This window comes from Pinus tabuliformis, chromosome 4_2 (genome assembly GCF_031772625.1).
Source record: "Pinus tabuliformis cultivar Carrire ecotype Pingquan chromosome 4_2, CPIR1, whole genome shotgun sequence".
NCBI classification, from domain to species: Eukaryota; Viridiplantae; Streptophyta; class Pinopsida; order Pinales; family Pinaceae; genus Pinus; species Pinus tabuliformis.
Genome location: NC_142304.1, coordinates 960,364,370 through 960,372,470, shown reverse-complemented (window position 1 = coordinate 960,372,470; position 8,101 = coordinate 960,364,370).

Below are 8,101 nucleotides of genomic sequence, written 5' to 3'. Positions count from 1 at the left end.
CTAGAATCGTGACCTGCAGTAGCCCTCTGCTCCTCTTTCCAATGCCACTAGTCTGATCCAAATTGGATTATCCAAGGAAGACTTATGAAAAATCTCCCACGGTGACCTGATTATAGACTAGTTCAATAGAGTGAACTTGTACGACATGGCACGTGTCACTGTTTTGACCTTTGCATCTGAAAAATATACACAAGGAACTACAGTCTGTCTTGTTTTTGTAACTTCTTACGAAATTTCAATATGATGCTTAGAGAGACAGTTATTATGATTTTCCCACAGTGACCTGTTTGGAATGTAATTCAGGGGTCTACAAAAACCCTAACTTCCTCATACTATATCTCTGAAAATATAGCAAGACAGGATCTAAAATTCAAAGCCAAGGTTTAGACCGATTTCTTCTCAAATGGGTTTTTTTTAGCTTCTGAAACTTCGTAGAGAAAGAGTTATATCGAAAATCCCATGATGTCATGTCTTAGCTTAAATTATGGAGCTTGCAAAAACCCTAACTTCCTCAGATCATATCTCCGAATATGTAGTGGGACAAGCTCTGAAATTCGGAGTCGAGGTGCAACACGATTTCGTCTCAAATGGGTTTTTTTTTTTTCGCTTGTGAAACATTGCAGAAAAAAGTTATAATGAAAATGCCACGATGACCTATTTGGAGCAGCGAAACCCTAGAATCGAAAGCTCTCATACCAAATGTTAGGAAACCAGCTCACAAAAAGATAAAAAGATAGATCAACGCCTTAGAATTCAGCCTCTTCAAGCGGCCAACCTCCTTTACATTACACAAATGAACAATTCTTGGATGATACAAATGACAAAACCTCCTTTCTATATATAGCAGTCTAAGTGGTCACAATATAATCAAGCTGACCTAACAATAATAATATAAAGGCACAAAACTAACAATAGTGGGATTCTATGGGGCACAATAATAACAATATGGGGACAATAGGGGCACAACAATAACAATAAGGGATACAATGACAATAGTAATGGGGGAATCACTAGTATTATAGGGACCTAACAAAAACTCCAATTGTAATGATAACATGATTATTTTATTTTAATTAAATTACCAAGTTCAGTTATGGACAGAAAAGGAATTACCAAAAAGTGGAAATACTAAAAGAGAATTTAGATGTCAGAAAGTTAATGGAGAATTACTCCTCTCCTTAGGGATAAATATCCCAGAGGGGGAAGAGAGCCAAGAGGGTATGAGAGGAAAATACCCGAGGAAATCAAGAAAGAGGAGAAGATAACTTATTACCTGAGATATTATGTTGTTGAGGTAAGGTAGGAGGCTCCCATACAAAAATTCTTGAGCTGGTTAGGATCACTGGAATTTATGTACAGACCTGTGAGTCTGTGAAAATTCTGAGCAAAAAAGATAATGTCATAACCACCACCTTGAAAATATTTTGTTTTTTCTAATAAGATTTTGGATCACGGACTGGTCGGTTCTGCAGAGGGTTCTAGGGTTTAACTAAGAGAGTGACAGAGGGCAAGAGGTACCCATGGAGGCACAGGGAGGAGGGAGCTCCACTCCCTCCTATACTAATGTGGTTTCAAACAGAGGAAGAGGAGGGAATAAAAACAAACCTCCACAACCCTTGGAGGTCAAGACAAAAGACACTGAAACTCAGAAGGTGGAAGGCAGCAAAACCCATGCAGATCAAGGGGCCCACAAAGAAGACCAACAGGAGGAGAAAGTGGAATACAGAGGTCAGGGAATAGAGAACAGAGCCAAGATGGGGCCCTGTAAACCCAAGACCATGACTAAACCTCGGGTTATTTTCAATGATCCAGCTCTACAAGCGCACAGGGATAACATGGCAAACTATGCCATCATATGTAAATTTATGGGAATCTAGCCATCAGAGAAAGCATTGTACACTTGGATAGAATACAACTGGAAACCGAAGGGGGAGTTAAATATACATATTGGAGCCAAAGGTTTTTTTACAGTGGTGTTCATGAACATGAAAGACAGAGACAAGATTTTTGAAGGAGGACCATACTTCTTTGCAACTGTTGGTCTCTATATGCGGCCATGGATGATGAACTTTGTGCCAAAACGAGAAACCTTCACTTCAGTACCGGTATGGATTAGAATCTACTTCTTACCTTTAGATTACTGGATGCCAGGTTCTTTAAAAGCTATAGGTAATAAATTAGGTCATTTCTTAAAAATTTGAGAGGCAACTCTACGGGGAAAATATACCTCCTATGCCTGTATATATGTGGAGATGGACCTGTCAAGAGCCCTTCCATATGAGATCATTCTAGAAGTCTATGATGAGGAATGGGTTCAAACAGTTGACTAAAAACATATCCTGTTTAGATGTCACAAACGTAATGAGCACGAACACCTATCTAGAGATTGTCCACTTAATAGAAGGGAGGAAAACCTAAACACCAACAAAGGGAAAGATCAGAAAGGTTTCACCAAAGCAGGAGGAAAAGGAAAAGGAGGGGGAAGGAAGACACAAAAGAACCCTATTGCGAATTATAAGAAAACAAGAAGTTACAATAATTTTGAGATCTTAGGAGAAAAGGAAGTAGATAGAGGTGATCAAGAGAGTACAGAGAATCAGTCAGCAAGCGGGAAAGGAAAAGAGACCAGCATGGAGTTCACTCAGGAATAGAATGAACACACGATGGACCATTTGAGTACCATGGAAATAGAAAAATACCAGGAAATGACTCAAAGTGAAAGTGGTACAAAGGACCAAGACTTACAGGAGATCCTAGAAAGGGAGAACCCAGAGCTGGAAAAGTTTCTAGAACAAAGAGGAAACCTGGGAATAAACTCCATCCCTCAAGAGGATGTGGACAGGGTACAATAGATATTCCTCAATAAGCCACATCAAACAACTACAGGAGTCAAAAGAGGACATGATAACCAGGAAAATAAAGGGACTTCCTCAATAGGATTAATAACAGGAAAACTAACAAAAAATCCAGGCAAGAGGAGGGGAAGAAAAAGACAAAAAGAACTACTGCTGGAGTGTGGAAAACTCACGATTGACTCAGGAAGGATGAAAGACCTTACCAGTTACTCTTTTAAAACCCCACCTCAATGAAAATCACAACCTGGAACATTAGAGGACTAGGGAGCAGAAGAAAAAAGAGGAATCTAGGTAACAGGATCAGAGAGGAAAAACCTAACATAGTATTCATACAGGGAAAAAAATGCTCAGTGGATAAGATCCACAAAATCATAGAAAATTGTTAAATAGATATGAATGCCTTGAATTTAAGGCAAATAAATCTGCTGGTGGCATTCTCACTCTATGGGATCCACTGAAATTTGGAGTGATTGATGTGGAGGCATCCAGACATCACCTTTCTCTGATTTTCCAACTGGTGGGTGACAAACAATGTTACATGATCACCAATGTCTATGGTCCACACCCAATTGAGGACAAACTTCGACCCCTCACAACACTGGAGGATATGAAGAAGAGATACCCTTCTCTACCCTGGATTCTTGGAGGTGATTTTAACATGACAAAATCACTCATGGAGAAGAAATGAGGAACTAGAACACTTGGTAGAGATTGAGTGGCCTTCCAAAACTTCATCACCAATATGAAATTGGTTGATATGGAAACAAGCAATGGAATATTCACTTGGAATAACAAAAGAGGGGGCCCTACCCAAGTAGCCTCAAAATTGGATAGATTCATTGTTTCAAAGGAACTTCTTCTCATGGGAAGCAGCATTATTGCGCTCATACTACCTTTTGGAGGTTCAGATCACTGGCCTATCCAATTGGAAGCTTCTCTTTTTGGTAAACCAAGGAATTCCCCCTTCAGGTTTGAGAACGCTTGGCTCCCACATTCAGATTTCCTCACAAACATCGAAAAATGGTGGAAGGAAGAGCTACAGCTACAAGGAACAAATATGTTCCTTCTACACTGCAGGCTCAATCACATTAAAGGAATAATCAAAGAGTGGAATAAAAAGGAATTTGGTAATATCTTCAAAGCTAAAGGAGATTTGGAAAAAAAACTAAAAGAAATAATCCATATTCTTATCACAGAAGACTACACAGAGGAAAGGAAAGAGATGGCAGAGTCACTCTAGAAGGAATGGGAAAATAGATGTCTTCAAGAGGAAATATTTTGGAGAGAGAAATTAAGAGTACAATGGATTAAAGAAGGGGAGAGAAACACCAAATTCTTTCACAGATCCACCATAGCTCACAGAAACAACAATAGAATTGTGAAACTTAGAGATCGACATGGAATAGAAAGAAACACTCATGAAGAGATGGAGAAGGTTCTAGTCCAACATTTTCAGAAAATTACTAAGCAAACCTTGGAAGACAGATACTAGCGTACGAAAATATTTACTCAGTACATTGCTAAATTGGTTACTAGAGAAGATAATTACAATCTCAAAAGACCAGTAACAGAGGAAGAAAATGAGGAAGTCGTTAAAGAGATGCACAATGGGAAAGCACCAGGCCCAAATGGCTTCAATGTGGACCTTTTCAATGCTTGTTGGAGGATAGTGAAACAAGACATCCTGGAGGTAGTGGAAGACTCTCAACAATTTAAGACAATCTTAAAGGCGCTCAATTAATCTTTCATAGCCTTAATCCCCAAACAGGAAAATGCCACCTCTCCAGACAGATTTAGACCTATAGCATTATGCAATGTGGTATACAAAATAATATCTAAAGTAATTTCCAACCATCTCAAACCACTCCTCCCAACCCTAGTGTCAGAGGAGCAAACGGGCTATGTGGAAGGAAGAAAAATTCTAGATAACATAATTCAAGCACATGAAATGGTTCATTCACTCATTACGAATAAACACATAGGAATGATAATTCAGCTAGACATAGCAAAGGCCTACGAAAACTTAGTTGGTCGTACATAAGAGCAATATTAAAAGCCTATGGATTTGATTACAATTGGATTAAATGGGTTATGGTGCTAGTTACCACCGCCAGCTGTTCAATTCTTCTCAATGGCTCTCCCTCCAAAACCTTCAAGCCTTCTAGAGGTCTCAGGCAAGGCGATCCTCTTTCTCCTTTCCTTTTCATTCTAATGATGGAAGGGTTAGGGAGAGCAATCAGAGCTGCTAAGGAGGAAGGGAGAATTCAGGGTCTGAGACTCACTCAAGGTGGGGACACGGTGACACATCAACAATTTGTGGATGATACTATGCTTCAAGGCACACCCACTGTCAAGGAAGCCAAAGCATTCAAGCAGATTCTGAGTGAGTTTGCTAGGGCAACAGGCACATAGGTAAGTCTTTCTAAATCAAAGATTTTCTTTCTTAATATAGATATTTCAATACAAAGAAATCTTTCTAGAATTTTGGGCTTTCAAAGGGAGTCATCGCTTGCGAAGTACCTAGGAGTTCCCCTCACTGACAAGCCACTACACAAGGATATCTCGGAACCTGTTCTAAATAAGCTAAAAGATAATATTAGAAAATGGACAAATATAACACTAAGTTTAGCAGGGAGACTGGTTCTAACTAAGTCTATCCTCCAAAGTATCCCTATCTATATGCTATCAACCATTCCGACACCAACTCGTGTAATTACTGATATAAGAAACATTCAAAGAGACTTTCTCTAGGGGAAAGGTGAAGAAAAGAAGAAATGGGCCCTTGTGGCATGGGACAAGGTATGCAAACCTAAGTCCCATGGTGGCTTGGGTCTCCATGACCCAAGAATTCTTAATAGAGTTCTTGGTGCCAAAATCTGGTGGAGATGGCTAAAGGAAATGCAAGTCCCCTGGGCAAAAATATGGAAGCAAAAATATGAAAGAGAGTGGCAGGAGAAGAACCTCATCAAAATGACAGGACAATTAAAACGTGCTGCAATTTGGAATAGGGAATCAGAGAACAGGGCCCTATTCCAAAATCATAGTTTCCGGGAAATCAAAAATGGAAATTTGGGCTGGTTCTGGGAGGATAATTGGCAGCAGGAGGACAATCTCCGAAGTGAAGAATTAGCATACGTTCACACCGATACCATCAACAAAGGATTAAGGTGGGTAAGTGACTATTGGGACCAATCAAGGAATAATGGGAAATGGAGAACATGGAAACTTCCAGATTACAGTGGATTGGGCATGTTGCATACTCAAGCTATAGCCCTTAAAGGTCTTCTAGACAAGAGGCAAATCTTAAACTCAACCTTGGACGATCAACTAAGATGGGGAAAGAACAAGGCAACTCTCTTCAACCTTAAGGAATCCAAAAGGATAGATTCAGGGCTTTACCTTCCAAACATTGATAATACATGGAAAGAACTCTGTGATAATCCTCATTGGATGAAAGTCAAATTGTTCAAGTGGCTGGTTCAACAGGGCAAGATTCTGACATGGGATAACCTAAGAAAAAGAGGCTTTGTTGGCCCCTCAAGATGTTACTTATGTAGAAAACAGGAAGAAACTACAAATCATCTCCTGAATAGATGCACTTTCACTACAATACTGTGGAATTGGGTTGGATAAGTCTTCAAGCAGATAGACATAAACGTAAATGACATCATTGCTACTTTGAAAAATGGGCGGAATTTTTTTTCAGATAATGAGATCATTAACTCTGCCTCGATGCTGACCCCAGGATTCATAATCTGGAATGTTGGGAAGGAGCGTAACAATAGGATTTTCAAGGATAAAGCAAGTCCGATGAGCAGCATCCTTAAGCTAATACTTAAACAACTTAAAGGGACTGTTCATATCCTGGGAGGTTTAGCTACTGGAAAACCCATCGGACAAATAGAGGCCAGAATACTGGAGAGGTTAGAGCTCAAGGTTCATCCCCCTCAGGGTTCTATGTAGATCAACAAGAATACCTCAACAGAAAAGGCTTGATGGAAACCCCCTTCACATGGCTTTTTAAAATTTAACATAGATGGAGCCTCAAAAGGGAATCCGAGAGAAGCAGGATATGGAGGGGTCATGAGGGATGTGGAAGGAAACATACAAGTCATCTTCCATAGTTATCTAGGAAAAGAAACCAACAATATGGCTGAGATCATGGTGATGGAACTATGCCTGGAAATACTACTTAAGTACAAAATTCACAATGTCATCGTTGAGGCTGACTCGAAATTAGTCATTAACTCAGTGAAGAGGATAAATTTTGGCGCTGCACCAGAGAAAATCTTAGGACACTGGAAACTTCTACAAGTCAACCAAAGAATCCAAGCATGCCTAGGAATGTTGAGAACTCTTAGGTTGGTGCATGTTCGTAGGGAAGCCAACAAAGTTGCGGACTGGATTGCCAATGAGGGGGTACGAAACAAGCATATAGACTTCTGTTGCTAGTGGGAGGAGGTAATGGATGACAGGTTGAAGGAGGAATGCTCATCCCGGGCCCTCAACGATAGACATCAGTATCAAGAAAAATCAAGAGAAAGAATTTTACTTCATGAAAATGATGGATAAGTTCACTTTCGACATCCTATCAGCGGAGATGCACTGTCGGTGTTCTAAGGGAGCTTCTAGAAACATAGGAAGTAATCGTGACAGAAGATATCTGCTCACAGGAGGAATGATTCCATGGAAGATGAATGCATCAAAGGAAGAGACTACTGGAGTGAAAAATTGCCCAAGACATACCACCTGCTTCGGGCAACCTTTGACCCGAGAGAAGTTTTCCCAGAAGACAAGTGTTTCCATTCAGCAGGCGACACATGGAGGTGGTTGGATAGTGATTATTGCCATCATCGCTGGGTATTTCGTGAGTAGTCGTGTGGTCCGATTTGGTTTGTGGCCGTCAGATCCGGAGAGGGAAGATCAACAGCCACGTTTTGACGTGGAATTTGGTGGGGCCGAAAGGATAAAACCACTAATGTTTTACCACCTTCATCGGGCGCTTTCCAAACCAAAGACGATATTAATGAAAAGCCAACGGTTCCACTCAAGAAGCAACACATGGTGGAGGACTGATAAAGCAAACCGCCTTCATCACACGGTATTCAGTGGGATTTTTAAGCCACGCAATATGGACTCCAACCGTTGGATCATAAGAAAAAAGATCAACCGTCAGCATTGATCGTGCAACTTTAGGGTTTTCGTGAGCAGTTGTGTGGTGTAATTTGGTCTGTGGCCATCTGATC